Consider the following 17,669-nt stretch of genomic DNA (forward strand, 5'->3'; position numbering starts at 1 on the left):
GAGGGGCTTTGGTGAGCACCTGGTGTCCAGCCAAGGCAAGTCCAACTCACACACAAAAACAATACTTAGGCTGAGAATATTTCTGCATGCCCCAGACAGAGATTGAAGGCATCAGTAAGTTTGATACAGGTTAAACTCTTCTGCTAGATGCAGTAACACATAGCTGTACTGTGGTACTGTGAGTGATTAGGGTCCCAACAAGGCAATGGAAAGGAGAATGAGCACAGTATGAAGTTACACACGGTAGTTTAGTTTATCGGATGTCTTTCATACTGTTTTCCTAAATGGGGTTGATTTCAGCTTTTCCTCCCTCTACAGGCCCCTAACCCTTCTAACAGCAGATTTAGATGCCAGCAAACTTGCCCTTTGTCTTTTAGTGCTATGTCCATAATTTTAAGATGACACCATCTAAGGAGCTTAGAGATGTGCAGCAATACCGTCAGTGAATCGGGCCACGTTTTTAACAGGTAAATGATTTTTTGTCTATTACATTGTAGAAGTTAAAATCTCAGTGTAGTCAAATCACATGAAGTGTTGCTTTGAACTTTTTGTATAGTATCTCTGAAGGGTCTTGAAATGCAGAACCAGATCAGAGCATGACAGTTGCAGATTAAATGTAACTATTTGGATTTACATTTAGTGTTTTTCTTCTGCCCTCTGCAGAAATCAGTTAAGAAGTATTTATCTGAATGTGGAGGATATGAAGGATATTTTCTAGGAGAAATAGTGCAGAAGTTTATTAGTGACCCGAACAGCATTTGAGAGGTAGAAACATAATGCTCAAGAAGATAAAAGCAGAATCTTATTCATGTCATTAAATCTCTAAGTGTCACTCCTACTGCTGATTTTAGAACAAGAGAGGACAATCAATTCATTGGTACCTTTCCAAAAGCTCTGTGCAATAGCAGAAGAGAATTCTGTATAAAATCCTAGAGAGAAGTGAAAGGAGATATGTTGCTATCCATTTCAATAAGAAATATAAAAGAGGAATTCACCCAAGGTAGATTAGAGATGACAACCCAAAAATTGCTAAAAATCATTTGGTAAAAGTAATAAAACCAGATATTTTTGCTTAATTAAAAATGTTTTTTAAAAGTTTAAAAAGTTTAAAAAAAAAGTTTATCTGAAAAATAAAAATTTAAACAAATGAGAGCCTCAATGAATTTTGTATTCTGTGCTACAGAAGTTAGAACAGTTTTGTGACCCCCGTCTAGGTACAGCTATGCATTTCAGCAAGAAAGGTTTGAAAAGAAAAGAAGAGCTTACCTATGTCACCAGTTTCTGGTACAGCACCAATCACATCTTCACTTCAGAATCACCAATAGATTAATGTTGTCTGGAGGACTACAGTGTCCTGTAATGACAAGTTATAAATCATATGAAAAAGGAATCTATCATGTTCAGACAGTAATAGCATAAAACAGCCCAAACTGGAATCCAGAGCACTGTGTACATCTGCCATCTCTAAACAGATGTCTACAAGGCATATATTGCTTTGGTATGTTGCAGCTACATAACTAATAAGTGGAGAGAAAACTTACATTTTAATATGGGTAAAATATTAATATCAAGTTTTAAGCTTGACTATTATTATTATTATTATTATTATTATTATTATTATTATTATTATTATTATTATTATTATTATTACTATTATTACTATTATTACTATTAGTGCTGCTGCTTACAGGATTGAAAGGAAAAGGAATAATTCAAATAACACGTTAGAATATCCTTAATTATCTAAAATATATTTGTCCATGTCATGTCATAATTTTGAGGTGGACTATTCTGAATTCTTACTGTCATTTTGATATAAAGAAATTTTCTTCTCCTGCACTGTAATCTATGAAGATGATTTCTCACTCTTATATCAAGTCATATACCTAACCATAGATAGGAGGGGACTGGATTAAAAAAACCCTAATAATCCAATTTTATTGCTTTAAAAGAAAATAGGATGAGTCTGGAAAGTATAAACAGAATGGAATAGAGCTCTGAAATGGTTAAACTGATACAGGTGATTTGTGTTCTCCTCCCTTTGATTCACATCTGAGACTTCAACACTGGTCATGGACGTTAAGTTTTCCATCAGTGTGTTCATTATTCTCGTCTGAAATTCAGCAGTTCATTCATCTGTGTACTATACATGTATGTGCAAATTCAGTTCTGGACTAAAGAAATTGTCCATGAGAATTGACATATTTCATCAGAGGAGTTTATTTTAGATTTTCTAGAAGAGGAAAATGGTCATTGAATAAACAATCAGCATTAAAAATGAATCTACTAATACCAAACCAGTAAACATTCTAATTAAAACTCAAATCACTGTAATTAAGATTTGCTAAGAACTTAGCATTCATGACAAATATAAACAATGCATTCCTTTTTGAAATTTTTAGAACAGTCATGGGGATAGGGATGTGCCTTATATTTTGGTGAATGATCATTGACATTAACAAATTTCCACTGCTTCCAACACATCATTGTCTACCTAGGACTCTTTAATGTTCTTGGAATAATTCTGCAAACCCAGAATTGTAGAGTTACAGAACACTTTAAGTTGAAGGGGCCCTCTGGAGGCCCTCAAGTCCAATTTCAGAGCAGGTGCCACCTTGAAATTCTTTCCAGCTCAGTTTCTTTTTCAGCACACCACTCCAGTTTTCATGAATTGTTCATTTGTGTTGCGCACACTATTTCATCACAGAACACACACACAATTTTACTAATTTGAAGGCATCACAGGATTAGAGAAATATGAGATCAGGTACTGAAGCACATACCAGAATATTAGAGACCAAATGCAGAATTGTTTCAAGTTTTATGAACTGAATCATCACTATCTTGGGACTGATGAAACACTACCCAAGTTCAATTAAAATTTCCCAAATGAGACCTCTTTTTCAAAATAAAGTATATTTTCCCCATATTTCCACCACATGCTTCATGTCATTTGTTGGCTTGCTGGCTTCTTGTCCATACCTGTCTCTTGGTTTTATTGTATAGAGATCCTATGGGTACTATGCCCCCGTTTGTCACCAGGACCTTAGATATAAACCTTTGGTTAGAGAGGATAAACTTGGTCCCTTATGTCTTCATGAACAGTTGTATTCCTTATTTTATAGGCTAATAAAGCTGGATATATTTTATGCAAGTTTGGTTTTTCTTTCCTCTGTGGTGTCTTACCATTACAGAGTATTGGAATAGTCCCAGCTGAGGAAAATTAGTTTTGCAGTGTGCTTTCATAGATTGTGAAACAGGCAGTTTCTAAATATGTGTGTTTTTTGTCACCTAACATATTCAGTCAGCATACTATCTGAAAAAATAAATTAAAAATGTAAAGTGTCAGCTTCCAGAAGAAATAATGGAACAATTCAATTAGCAGATGCAAAGTGTACTTGGGCCACACCTAATAATCTACATGTTGTATTACGTCCCACTGAGTAAAGAGGACATGCACTAAAAAAAACCCTTGAAAATTTGTTTTGTACTATTCTAGAAATTATGACAGCAGTCTCTTCTGCAGTGTTCTGACAGTTTGGAAAAAAAGCTTATTTTCTTTCTTTCTATAATCATTGAAATAACTCTAAGCAAACTGCTGTGCATCGTATCACTGACTTTAGTAATTTGCAGGCATTTACAAGGAGTAAAAACAGTGCCACACACAGAGAAGACTGGTGTTGAATTATGCAAGAGCAAGCCACATATTTCAGCCTGAATGAGAAAAGTAAGAGCCATGTTGGATATTAAGAAAACATATCAGGTTCAGAGGTCTGCAATTAATCTTGTCAGCTCATGAAGCCAGGATAACGTCTTTGCAGGAGCACAACATCTCAGCGTCTTTTTCTCTTCTATGAATACACAGTCAACCATGGACATGTGGGATTTGAATCCATTAATGTGACTGGACATAGTCAAGTTCTTGAATATTTTACTGCATTCTTAGAAGTATTAAATATTTACACCAGTTCTTCGCAAATGTTGTACAGAGAACAGGCAGATGGAATGAATTTCTGTAAGCTACCCTACAGTATATGCAGATAATACAGATATTCCTAGACAAGAATTACATTCTGCTGTCAGTTGGAGCAGAGAAATTTGGTCTGCAGTTGATCCAAGTGTCTCTGATTGATAGATACAAAAGTCAATACAGTACACATAGATACACTTTTAAAACAACATTGTCCTTTTTTATACAACCAGTGAAATATCATAATTGAATACATTTACTTTTAGAACCTGTTAACACTAAGATACATGTAGTGAAATTGACTGAAAATAAATTAAAATAGATTGGTTTTCTTTATTGACCTTGACAAATGTACAAGTGCCATAGATGATGATTATGATGATCCTTATACAAAGAAAAATATATAACCAGGCATTCTGCAAAGGCCACTTCCATTAGAAGGGCTCTCTCTATTGATTGCATGAAGCCTTCCTTGAGAAGTACAACAGGAGGTGTTTTTTAAGAAAATTGATTTTAATGATTAAAGAGACCTCAATTTCCCTTTGATGTTTCTCACCAGAAGTATTCTGTAAATATGAGAGCCTTGTATAAGTTCCTTAATGGGAACAAATAGATGCACTCCCACATTCTTCAAAACTTTACATTCTAGTATAAAATAACACAAATATATCACAAAATATGTATAAAATATCACAAAAATATGTCAAAATTTTATCAGATTGTAACTTTTTTTTTGAGGCTTTCCCTTCCTTCTGTAATCAAACACAGTTTTCATATATTGAAATCTTTTTCAGAATTCTAACTTTCAAAATATATCAGGCTAACCTCTGATGTTGTTCTGGACATGACTGGAAGGTGGACTTGTCATTGTTGTGTCATTTTTCAATGTCTCAGCACATATAGAGCTGATTATCTCAAGATGTTCTGCTTCCCACATAAAAATATCTACAAGACATTTTAATCCATATATGCATCCAATGAAGCGGTGTAAACATCTAGGCAGACATTAGAGATCTATGTAAAGTAGAAAAGTAATTTTATGGTGTTTTAAATAATCACTGATACGATAGAATCAGTCCACTAAAATTTCATGCAAAGTTTACATTTGTGACTGATTCTCCTAATAATCATAATCTCTGAGCACCTGAAAAGTCATCTAAGGCAAAATCAGTCATTTTACAGAGATCCCCTATGAGCTCCATCCTTCTGGATTTCCAACCACATAGAACAGATTTCTATTTAAAATTCTCCTCTGCTTTCCAAAAATCTTTAGTACGAACAAGTTTAGAAATTTATGTTCTCAGGTGCCATTTTCTCCACTCTGATAAAGATAATAAATGAAAAAGTGAAAAGATAAAGTAATTAGCACTCTTCCAAACATTTAGAGACAGTTATGAAAGTGTGATTTACTGCCTGTTCACAGTATTAGAGTGAGTCTCAGATGCAAGAAGTTGATGTTTCTTTTATGTACAAATCTTGGATTAATTCCATAGCTTTTGTAAGCAATTATAAACTTCAGCAGCAATGACACATTTCTATATTAAGATTAGAACTGAACCTTGAGCTGATTCTTCTGCTCACTTCCAATGATTTCAGTGGGAGGCAGTTTCAGTTGTCTTGACATACAGGTCTGGACAGCCAGTCTTGCTCAGTAAAAGAGAATAAAAGCTAAGGATGTGAGCAAAAGCTAATTTTATTTCATAAATCAAATACTTTCTACTGCACTAACTGGAATCTGTGCATTTTGGACTGGAAAAGGGGAATGGAAAGAAGGAGATGAGATAGAACATAAAGAATGGAGAGTGTAGTAAAGATTTTGTTCAGCAAATCCATTCATATTCCCATCACTCCTACCCACAGTAGCACTCTCAAGTTCAAAAAAGGAGAGACTGCATTTATAAGTTATCCAAGTATTAAAGTAATGTCAAAGACCCTGCTTTTGTTTGAGCTCTAAGCTGCCCAAATGTCATATCAAAACCTCTCTAAGCCTTGAAACTACTTTTTTATTTTGCAGAAAAGGAAAAAAAAAATTAATGGCCTAATTTCTTGCTTCCACAAACATGCTTAATAACTTCTGATTTTTTTAACACAGAAAAATATACCTAATGACCTAAGACAGCAATTTAAACACAGTTTTCTACTTTAGCCTGCTCTGTAATGTTTCTTAGTAATTTAGTTGAAGCCTTTTTACTTCATTAATCATTAAATTAATGCATTTTCCTTACAACTTGGAATCTTTCTGGCCCAGTTGATGAGGAATCTAGAAGATGTAGCTGCCTTGCAATGGCTATAAACAGAAGTTATGAAGTGCAGAGCTGACTAGTTGTTTCCAAGTACAAGCTTTCCAAGTGAGATTGCCTGAGCCAAGGAGCTCAAATAGCAAGGATGAGATGAATCTTGATTCAAGGAACTGCAGTTCTTAACCAGTGCATGAAGCAGATCCTTTGCAGCAGCAAGAGAAAAAAGCTGAATATGTTTTTGTGTAACAATCCAAAACAAAAGTATTAAGCAAAGCAACCTAATTTCTGAGAAAGAAAATGGTTCTTTGCCTTATTTTCACTACAGCACACTTCAGAGAGGTGGATATGAAAGTCATTACATGTAAAACAAGTTTTCAAACAGAATAATTGTAAAATGGATATAGGCACAATTTAAAACTCTACTGGTTTTGCAAAGCGAATCTGTCACTCTGCTTTTATGCATCTTTTATTGAAGCCGAGTAAGCCATAGAAACAAAATCATACAGCCAGCTCTTTGGATGTCAATATTTTCATTCATGTTATAAGATTTTGCTAGTAAAAAAGTACCTGGTAAAACAAGGAAATCTCTTCAGATAACAATCTTCACTGTTTTGGCACTTACTGATATGAATGACTGACTGTTTTAGTCTTAGATTTGCTGAGAAAAGAGGATAAAGGAGAACCTAGAGCTAAGAGGATGTGATTCCTTCATCAGCTTCCCAAGTCCTTGTGTAACTATGTTCATTAGGAATATAAAAATTTTGGCACCAGACACCTTTGTAACACTTGTATATTAATCAGAGTATTATTTACTGAACCTGTTCTTTTTTCTCCCAGAAATAAGTCTTTAATCTAAATGATGATAGGAAGAATGACATATGAAAAAATAAAACTAAATGCAATGTCATGATATTCTGTCCTGACAACTTATCTTCCTATTTCCAACTTTTCATGTAGTAAAAGAGGATATATCATGAAAAAAATAATCCCTCTAAGCACCAGAAATACAGATAAAAATATATTAATTTCCTCAGCAGTGCTTAGTTATTGTATTTCCTTCTCTTAACAGACTTAGGAGTTCCCAGGCCACTGTTACAAACCTTAAATAAGGGATATAAAGTAGTATTTATACTTTAATATTATCATAAGCACCCTTTGAAATCACAGCTCCTTTCTGCCAGGCCCTGAGCAAACACCCAGCTGGAGAGACTTCCTGACCCAGAAATCATATACTCCATACTGAAGGAAAAATAAGAGCAATAATACATAATAGTATGATTATTGCTATATAGTAACTCAGCTGTAGAATGTGAAAAGAAAAAACTTCTGGATCAGATCATAGGACATATACCCTGCTAAGACTGTCAGCAAAGGACATGCACTAGAAAACAGCCTCAGCTAGAAGCTATCCATCAATATTTCTCATCCAACCTTCTGTGTCCCACTGGTTTCCTGAGACGCAGGTGCTGTCTTTGTGCTTAATATTCCTGGATTAATTCTTTCATTCAATAAATTAGTTCAAATTAATTATTTTAAAGACTATGTAACCTTTAGAAGTGCAGGTTCCTTGATATCTGGATGAGCTAGCCAACACTGCTGTAGATGTGAGTGCAACATCATCCTGGGATTTAAATACCTCACAGAGTGTGGAACAGGGCTGACTGCTGGGATCTTATGATTTTTTCCTTTCCTTCAAGTGTCTGAATTCCTCATCACTATGTTATGCAAAGCACCTCCTTGGTAGTATTTGATGTGATTATTCAGTCAAAGATCACATTCGTACTACCGCTGGTATTGAAACTTTTAAAGGTTATATTTATTTAAAGAATATCTGGAATACATCCTAGTCTATACAACTGACCAACTAATTTAGATTTCTGCACGTAAGGGTTTGCCTGGATGATACAGGGATGATTAAACACCTTAATAAATATAACACAGCACTTTCACTTTCTGTTGAATCACCATGGGCTATACTTTAAAGAAAATCAGGCAGATGGCTGGATGGCCAACAAAGATGGAACAAAACACTCCTACTAGATACTTTCATTTTACCATGCTCTAGAGTTCATCCATCTGTAGAACAAACCACCTGCCAGTTTGAGCAATACGACTGGATAGGCATTGTTAAGTACTCTGTAATAACAAAAGTACTGCTGAAAAAGAGCTGTGTACAAGGTATGCACACTGATGGCTTTTGCAGACAAAAAATGCAAATTAAGGCTCATAAGAATGCAATCTTACCCTGCCAAAATATTTATTCATGGCAAGCATTATCTGCACAATTCAGAAACACGTACACCACTCCATATCACAAACTGCTGACAAGATGTAGAAAAGGCAATAACACTCTAATGTCTATGCACTTTATTCGTTACTCTGCTGAGGTAGAAGTACATGCATACATTTTCAAAACTAGTTAGAGAGCTGATTGTCAGCAATTCATTCCCTAGAATTTCTGCTGCAGATTCTTCATTCACTTAGCCCCAGAGCCATCAGCATTTGTAGGCAAATGTGGAAAAAAATCCTTGCAGCAAGCAATCGAAGCAGACATCACATAGTTATGTGTCCAATGGAGGGCTGATATCTGACTGGAAAGATCAATTGGCCTGAAATTTTAAATGGCCTTGTGACATTAGGTCATTGTCCCTTTTCTATTACAAATTAGATGTCTGTAAAAGGCTTTAAAAATCCTAATTCCTTTTTTTGAGATAATATGTTTGAATATACTTTAAAACTTGAAGCATATGAATTGTTTCTGTTTGTATTATTAAATTCTGTATCTTATTCATAAAAGAAGAGTAATTTTATTTCACATCATTTTTCACAATCTTTTGGCATTACCAGTGATATTACTGGATATTATTTGCTATGCAATACCTCAGTGATGTGTAACCAAGGCATATTTTGGAATAGGTATTGTGTAGTGACGTTATTAACTTTCTTTCAAGGGAAAGCAAGGCCCATAGGCCTGAGCAGGCAAAGCACTGATGCCTTTTTCTGAGATCGTCACTACTTTCAATGTCATCTTGGGATGCTATGTCCCATACCATGGCCTAAGATCCTTGTGCTTGAGTACACAAATGTCAAACATTCTTTTAAATAGGCATTTTTGGTGCACTCACAGTGCATGAAAGTATAAATTGACTGATACTCAGAGATAAACTCATGGCACTTCTATTTCCTTTCAGACCACATTGATACTAAGAAGAACACCTCCCATCTTCCTCCACTCTTTCACAGAATCAGAGAATCAAAGAATGGGTAAGGTTGGAAAGGACTACAAATGGTCCAACCTCCCTGTGCAAGCAGGGTCACACTCTAGAACATTGCACAGGATTGCATCTTGATGGTTCCTGAGTTATAGGCAGTGAGGGAGACTACACAACCTCTCTGAGCGATCTGTTCCAGTGTTCCATCACCTGAATAGTAGAATTCTTCCTCATGTTCTGGTGGACAGTCCCATGCATGAGTTTCTGCCTATTTACTCTTGTTCTAGTGCTTGGCACCACCAAGAAAAGGCTGGCTTCATCCTCCTGACCCCCTGCCTTCAGTCTCTTCTCAAGGCTGAACAAACCCAACTTTGTCAACATTTCCTCATAAGAGAGTTGCTCCAGTTCCCTAATCATCTTTGGCACCTTCTGTTGGACCTGCTCCAGGAGCTCCACAGATCTCTTGTACTGAGGAGCCCAGAATTGGATACAGCATTTCAGATGTGGCCTCACCAGAGCTGAGTAGGATCACCACCCTTGATATGCTGAAAATGCAACCCAGGATAACATTGGCCTTCTTGGCCACAAGGACACACTGCTGGCTCATGGGCAGCTTGTTGTGCACCAGGGCCCCCAGATCCTTCTCTACGGACCTGCTTTCCAGCAGGTCATTCCCAGCCTGTATTGCTGTGGGGGTTTATTTTTACCCAGGTGCAGGACCCTGCATTTGCCTTTGTTGAATTTCAGAAGGTTCCTCTCTGCCCATTTCTCCAATCCCTTGACAGAAAGTTCTGAAGGGCTGCACAGCCCTCTGGGGTATATTGCCCGCTCCTTTTTGCCATCAGCAAATTTCCAGAGGAGGCATTCTTTCCTTAGAGTAAGAATGCAGACAGGAGAATGCTTATGAGAGTTGTAGGGGCAAAAGCTGAATTCTTCCATAGCAGTTTGCATAGCAGATGTTGAGGTTTCTCTAGTGACACCAAATCAAACACAGTGCATAGAGGTTCATTTCTATCTGCATTCCCATATCTTTGCTAGATACAGATGCTCTGTGCAAAGAATGAACACTTGTTCAGCTGCCAAAAGCAGGCACAACATGTTCAATGGAATCTTGAGAAGTATAAGAATAAATAAAAATCCTTGTCCATGCATACAGAAACATCATTATATTTTTTTAATATTAACCCCACCCACTCTTACAAAGAGAACTCTTAGCTTTAAATCTCTGCCAGTGGTTTTGTTCCTAAACCTTATTATATATTTTTTATTACTAAACTCAAAGTCCCCAGTTAGGATGCTATGTTTTAAAACCGTGCTGATGATTTTTCTCAGCTGACTGAATTCAGCAGTAGAGAGGTAAAGCCTTGATTGCATTGCTGTGTTTATTGCAGGGTAGAGGGTTCTGAGGCACAGAAAGGGTACAGCCTATTTCTTTTCCTGCCAGTGTTGTACCCTTCCTGCCAAACTGTGAGAGCAGGATTACAGAGCTGCTAGATCTCCCCAGTCAGAAGGAAGGCTCTCTGCATTTTCATTCTGTATTTCTGTTAGCAGATGCTTGGCTTACTACATTTTATGCTGTGCAGATCAACCACGAAAAATAGGTCTTGAATAGAATTACAAGTTCTGCAGGTCCTCTGGAGGGGTCTTTAGTTTCCAGTAATTTCCATATTTTTTGACTCTACCTCATAATAACATATTCCTCCAAATATAAACAGGATTACCCAATACTGATCTGTTGCTTGCAAAACTCTAGCTCAGGTCAGACTGGAATGGCAGAGTTCTCATTCACCAAAATGGGATGTCTTAAAATGCAATTGTAATAACACTAGTTTGTCGAAGTATTATTATACTTGCATTAGAGACAGAGCAGGAGCCTGAAAAAATAGGATAAAAAACTGGACAGCACAGGAACACAGGGTCAAGGGTTCAAAATTTTTATGCTTAAAATTTTATGCATTTGAGATGCTGGGACAAAACATCTGGTTTTGCAACTTAAAGAAATTAATATTTAAGTGAGATTCTCCAGTATATCTCATACATAATGAACACAAAAGCACCTCAATGAGCATCTCATTTTTACTTTAGTATCTTTCTTGTTGAAAAATATGGAATTTAATTTGCATTGGGAATGGGTGTCATTTGCTTGGGCTGGTGCTGGACATAAGAGCCATCCTATGGATTCTAGGATGGCTCTTATGTGCAGTCTGAAATCATGTTTTTATACATTTATAGTATTTACCTCACTGTCTGAAAAAGATGAAAAAAAACGTGCTTGTGCTCTGACGTTTGTTTAACTCTAGGAATGCGTGGGTGAAAGCAGGGAATACAAAGAGTTGATTTGCATCAAGAGAAAACTGTTGGGAGTGAAGGGTGAGAACTAAGCCTGTGCTCACAGAACATGACATGCCTAACTGTACAGGGTCTGGGGCAGATTAGTCTTGTCATGTGCTATCTGTGCCCAAACAGAATTTCCCACAAGGAAAATTCCACCTATGTTCTCTGTGGGAGGTTCCAAAATAAGCTATTCCACAAGTGAAGTTTAGGAATCTACAGAAGAAGGAATTATTGTAACTTAAAAGCTTTTTTCTAAAACCATTTAAAGGGGTGTAATTTGAGATATGAATTTGGGAAAAAATAAGCAAACAGCAACATCAACAACAAAAGTCATTCCTCTTTTCCCCAGTTAAAGGTTATAGATAAAAAAAGGTAATAATTAAAATGGCAATTGATAATATTTATGACAAATGACGAGAGGAGATTAAGAAAGATTTCTGAGACTTGAGCCATCTGTTTTGTTTTCGCCTTAAAGTTGAGAAAATACACTAGGAAACAACCATTTAGTACTCAATACACTTTTATGAACAGATAACATCATAGGCAAAAAGAGAAAGCACAGTGGAAAAGAAGTTTAGAGCCAAAAGGAAGTTGAGCAGAAGGAGCAGTAGTCTGTCTTCTCTACCAGTACAGGAGGACCCTCTCTGCAATGAACCTGGGAAAACAAGGTAGCAACTAATAAGTAGCAGCAGTTTAATTTAATTTGGAAAAATAGGAAGACTGTCATGAATGTCTCTGCAGCTTTTGCTTGAGGTATTTCAAAGCAGACAGTGTCACCACAATGGGAAGCATGGAGACATAATTGAACCAGGTAGGAAGAGATGCAGTATTTTCTCATATATCTAAAGACACTCTGGGGGCCAACACCAAGAATCACATCCAATTTGTATTACGGAAAAGCCAATCAAGGCTGAAATAGGAAAAGGCTGTCTTGTGAAGTCATGATGGCTATGGGGATCTGCATGTACACACTTGGGGGCCTTGGTGGGTAAATTTATATACAAAACCAAATCAAGCAAGAACAAACAAAAACAAACAAGCAAAAAAAATCCAAATCCAAACCAAAACAAATAAAAAGCAAAACCCACACAAAAAGACCACTGTTGTTGAGTCAGGAATGGGAACAAAATATTCCAGTCTTCAGAAGGTGTAAAGAATGTGCTTAATGGGGAATTGTGCATCTCTTATAACCCGACTTGCTAAGATAAGATTTGATTGATCTTAGAGTAAAAACCTCTCACACTATTGGTGAACTAAGAATAGCACACTCTGGAAGATCATACCTATAAGCAACATGTGCAGAAAGAGAGATAATAATTGTTTGAATTCTTTTCTCTAAGTTTCCCAGGCTTGGCCTGGGAGAAATTGTCTCTCTTCTTTCTTCGACCAAACTGAGACTGTCCACAATCCCCAACAACCAGCCTTAAAAAAACCCCAATCAAAGGGGAGAAAAAAAAAAAAAAGGAGAGAAGAAAAAAAAAGGGAGTGGTGGGAGAGACTTTGTACTCATCCAACAAAATTCATCAGGTTGTTCATATAGTTTCTGAAGCTTTAGTCTGAGATGAATACCAGTCTTCCAAAGAATTTCTAGGGATGTTCTGAGCCAGGATCATTTGGAAATCTCCAGTAAAAGCTACAGAGTCCCACTGTCACCCAGTAATGACACGCAGGAGCTGGCCCTGGACACAGTCCATCCAATAAGTACTCCTGGATCCTCACTCTCCCTGGATGCCTCATTTCTAGAGAGAGACACACATTACCCCTAGAGAGATATACACAGCACAGTTTGGTAAGTAAAGGTGAAAAGGATATGTTTTGTACATATACTAAAAAGTGGAAAAAGATTTTAAGTCATAAACATCAGCTAAGGGGGAACGTGAGGGGGAAAGGTAGATAATATTAATATGAGCATCTAAACTAGTTTCAGACTCAGAGAGCTGCTATTAAGATTCTTCAAGAAACTAAAGTCTTTAAGATAATGAAAAACATATTGCAAATGTTCTTAGTTTCATTTGTTTACTGCTTTCACAAACTACTTCAAGGAACTCATTAATGGAAACTAATTGGAACAGGTTCTGTGTTCATGTCCAGTTTCTTTTATAATTGCTGAAGTCACTGATTTGCCATGAAACAGCTCCTATTTAATCTGACTGATTAGAAAGGGCACTTTCTCTTGCTGTACTCATTCAAGTGGAAATGAATTGTTCACTGTCATGCACCAGGCTGTTCCCTTCATTTTATAAACCAAAGGATTAGGCAAATTTAGTCAAGGAGTCTTGAGGACTCTTCCCTCCCTCTATTCCATTCCTATCATGAGGTGAAACACTGCACTGATTAGGAGACCTCTTTTTAATTTTTTGATTACATGAATTAATTGGACTTGCAGACTGGAGTGAATTAATCTTCAGTAAATTATTTTCACATAACTGTGTTGCTTATTTGAAAGTAACATTAAAATTCCTTTGTCCTAAAGAAAAGCTCAGTACAGAATGCAAAAAAAAAATGTTTCATTCATTCCATCTATCAGGATGAAGATGTGTGGGCCTGGAAAGTTTTGGTGTGATGTTGTCTGAAAAAAGGAAGGAAGGAAGGAAGGAAGGAAGGAAGGAAGGAAGGAAGGAAGGAAGGAAGGAAGGAAGGAAGGAAGGAAGGAAGGAAGGAAGGAAGGAAGGAAGGAAGGAAGGAAGGAAGGAAGGAAGGAAGGAAGGAAGGAAGGAAGGAAGGAAGGAAGGAAGGAAGGAAGGAAGGAGGGAAGGAAGGAGGGAAGGAAGGAGGGAAGGAGGGAGGGAAGGAGGGAGGGAAGGAGGGAGGGAAGGAGGGAGGGAAGGAGGGAGGGAAGGAGGGAGGGAAGGAAGGAGGGAAGGAAGGAAGGAAGGAAGGAAGGAAGGAAGGAAGGAAGGAAGGAAGGAAGGAAGGAAGGAAGGAAGGAAGGAAGGAAGGAAGGAAGGAAGGAAGGAAGGAAGGAAGGAAGGAAGGAAGGAAGGAAGGAAGGAAGGAAGGAAGGAAGGAAGGAAGGAAGGAAGGAAGGAAGGAAGGAAGGAAGGAAGGAAGGAAGGAAGGAAGGAAGGAAGGAAGGAAGGATATTTTTTCCCCCTAAAGACCAAAGGAAAAAGAGTCCGTGTAACAGCAAATCTGTAACAACTTCAATCAACTTTATGTCACAAACAGAAGTAGCTTTTTATTTTTTTGCTTGTTTCCTTTTCCGTACTAAAGACCTCCAAAAGGTGTCCATGCTGATAAATTAATAAATATGTTTTTCTAGAAAACAGACATATTCTACATTTTCTAGAACAGAAGTTGCAGAAGTGTGGACACACAAGAAGTGTGTACGCTTCCACAAACAGCTAGGAGTCCATGCAAAACAAGCACAATACATATTTCAGCGATTAGTTGCCTTTTGCAGACATGGGGGACCCACCACTTAACATGACTAGTATGAATCACAAAGCTGTTAATGGTTTTTTTTATTTACAGAATGCCCTAGCCTCAGAGTGATTTGATAAATCATCTGCTCCCCCTAAAATAAAAGGCCTCAGCTTAGTGTTAAAGATTCCATTTACTCCAGAGCGTCAAATGTATTTAGAATATCACCTCCCCTTTTTCAAGCAGCTTATCAGTATCCTAACACTGAGTTCTGGAGATAAGAAATCTGCAATATTATATCTGACTCATTTCTGACCAGGACTAAAATTTAAACTTTTCAGAAACTTCCTTCCCTTGTGAAGCTATTTCAGGTGTGACCATGCTCCTCCTTGCAAAGTTTATTGTGAAAATACATCTTCCATGACTTTATCCAATCACAGTTTATTTGTAAGGTTAAGTTTTAAAGAGTGTACAGTATATTTGCCCCAAAACATGGCTTTTTAGCTGTACTGGATTTGCATGGCCAAGCTTTGTTAGTGAGGTGGCTACAGGGGTGGCTTCTGTGAAAAGCTACCAGAAGCTTCCACCATGTCTAGCAGTGCCATTGCCTGGCAACTCCAAAGACACATGTATTGCTGGTCAAGTCTGGGCCAATCAGAAATAGTGGCAACATATGTTAGAAGAAGAAGAAAAAAAATGTTATTGCACAGTTGCAATTGTGGCCAGAGAAAAGCAGGATGAGAACATGCGAGAGGAACAACTCTTCAGACACCAAGATCAGTGGAGAAGGAGGGTGAGGAGGCACTCCAGGTGTTGGAGCTGGGGATTCCTCTGCAGCCCATGGTGATGACTATGGTGAGGCAGATGCGTCCCTGCCACCCATGGAGGACCACAGAAATGCAGATATTCACCTGCAGCCTGTGGAGGAGACCCACACCAGAGCAGGGGGATGCCCAGAGAAGGCTGTGATCCTGTGGGAGACCCATGAGGAGAGGAGCCCACACTGGAGCAGCCTGTCCTTGAAGGACTGCACCCTATGGAAGAGTGACCCATGCTGCAGCAGTTTGTGGGGGACTGTTGCCTTGTGATGGACTCATGCTGAAGAAGTTTATGGAGAATTGCCTCCTGTGGAAGGGACCCCACAGGGAACCAGGGGAGGGACTCCTCTATCTGAGCAGTGGGAGAAACAACAGGTGTTGAACTCACCTCCACTCCCTGCCTCCCTGCACTGCTGAGCAGGAGGTAGAGCTGAGAAGGAGGGAGGGATGGGATGAAAGCATTTCCAAAGTTTTACTTTACTTCTCATCATCCTGCTTGGATTTTATTAACAATAAATTCAATTAATATCTCTAATTCGAGCCTGTTTTGCCCATGATGGGGTTTGGTGAGTGACTCTCCCAAACCTTATTTCAACTCATGGACCCTTTCCTATATTTTCTCTCCTCTGTCCAGCTGCACATGGGAGGGGGAGAGAGCCTTTAGTGGGTGCCTAGCATCCAGCCAGGGTTAAACCACTACAGTGTTTTTGTTACTTTGGCCAGGAATCCAGCCTGGATCAACTGCTTGGAAGGTAGCTATGCTCACCACTATAACACCAAAGCAGAAGGAGGGAACCTTCAAAGCTTTTAAACCCACAGAAATAAACCATGCCCCAATGCAATCCAAACCAAGCTTTGCAATATTACCAGACAGCTGTGATATTGTATAACTTAAAGTGCACTGGTGCTATCTAATTGCTTGGTTGCATGAGGAACTTCTAAAAGGGCCCTTCCTGCTCTCTCTTGAGGGTAATAAAGCTGAGTGGAGTTTTGGTAATACGCCAGTGAGCTATGGTTTGTGTTGCACTGAATCTCTTTTGCACATTTTATCTGTTCTTAGGGCAAAATTGACTCTTAGACCTTCTGTAATTCCACCAAAATCAATTGGATAGCCTGATGAACAATTCAGAGCTGAATTTAAGCCTCTGAGACACAAGTGATCCCTAACTAATTAACCTACAAACATTATTGTGCATTGACAGTTTGCCAAGGTAGAGTCTGTACTGACGACCCAAATCCATCAACATTTATGAAGTTTTCTCTTCCTTGGTTAAAATGGTATTCCCAGGTACAAGCTTTCTCCTAAAATCAGTGCTGAAGTGAACCAGCATACACCACTGAAAAGCAAAACTTTTGTGCTAGGAAACATCTGATGGCAGAAAGCCAACTACCAAAGCAATTAATAAATGAAAGAATTGCAGCTTCATTCTCATTGGTACAGTTAATATTATTCAATAATGGCGAATCTGAGCTGCTATTCCAAAAACAACACTTAGCGGGAGAGGTTTTGTGTTTACAATACTGCAGTGCCCTGCAGCTTAAACAGCTTTGACTCTCCTAAAGATTTGTATAATTTCTAAAAGGACTGTTGTGGTTTAACCTCAGCCAGCAACCAAGACCCATGCAGCTGCTCACTCACTCGTCCACCCGTGGAAGAGTGGAAGCAATCAAAGGGCAAATGCTAGAAAATTCATGGGTTGAAATAATGACAGTTTAATAGGGAAAACAAAAG

The 17,669-nt window shown here is 38.0% G+C and overlaps 1 long non-coding RNA gene across 1 annotated transcript in view; it reads right to left on the minus strand.

The window, feature by feature from the left end:
• Positions 1 to 1,268: 1,268 nt before the first annotated feature.
• The window catches only part of LOC134415148 (uncharacterized), a 340,259-nt gene continuing 323,858 nt past the window's right edge, over positions 1,269 to 17,669 (minus strand). The window contains exon 3 of the long non-coding RNA XR_010026944.1: positions 1,269 to 1,354. This is a non-coding gene — a long non-coding RNA (uncharacterized LOC134415148). The remainder of the gene's footprint in view (positions 1,355 to 17,669) is intronic.

The sequence above is a fragment of the Melospiza melodia genome, chromosome 2, assembly GCF_035770615.1.
Source record: "Melospiza melodia melodia isolate bMelMel2 chromosome 2, bMelMel2.pri, whole genome shotgun sequence".
NCBI lineage: Eukaryota > Metazoa > Chordata > Aves > Passeriformes > Passerellidae > Melospiza > Melospiza melodia.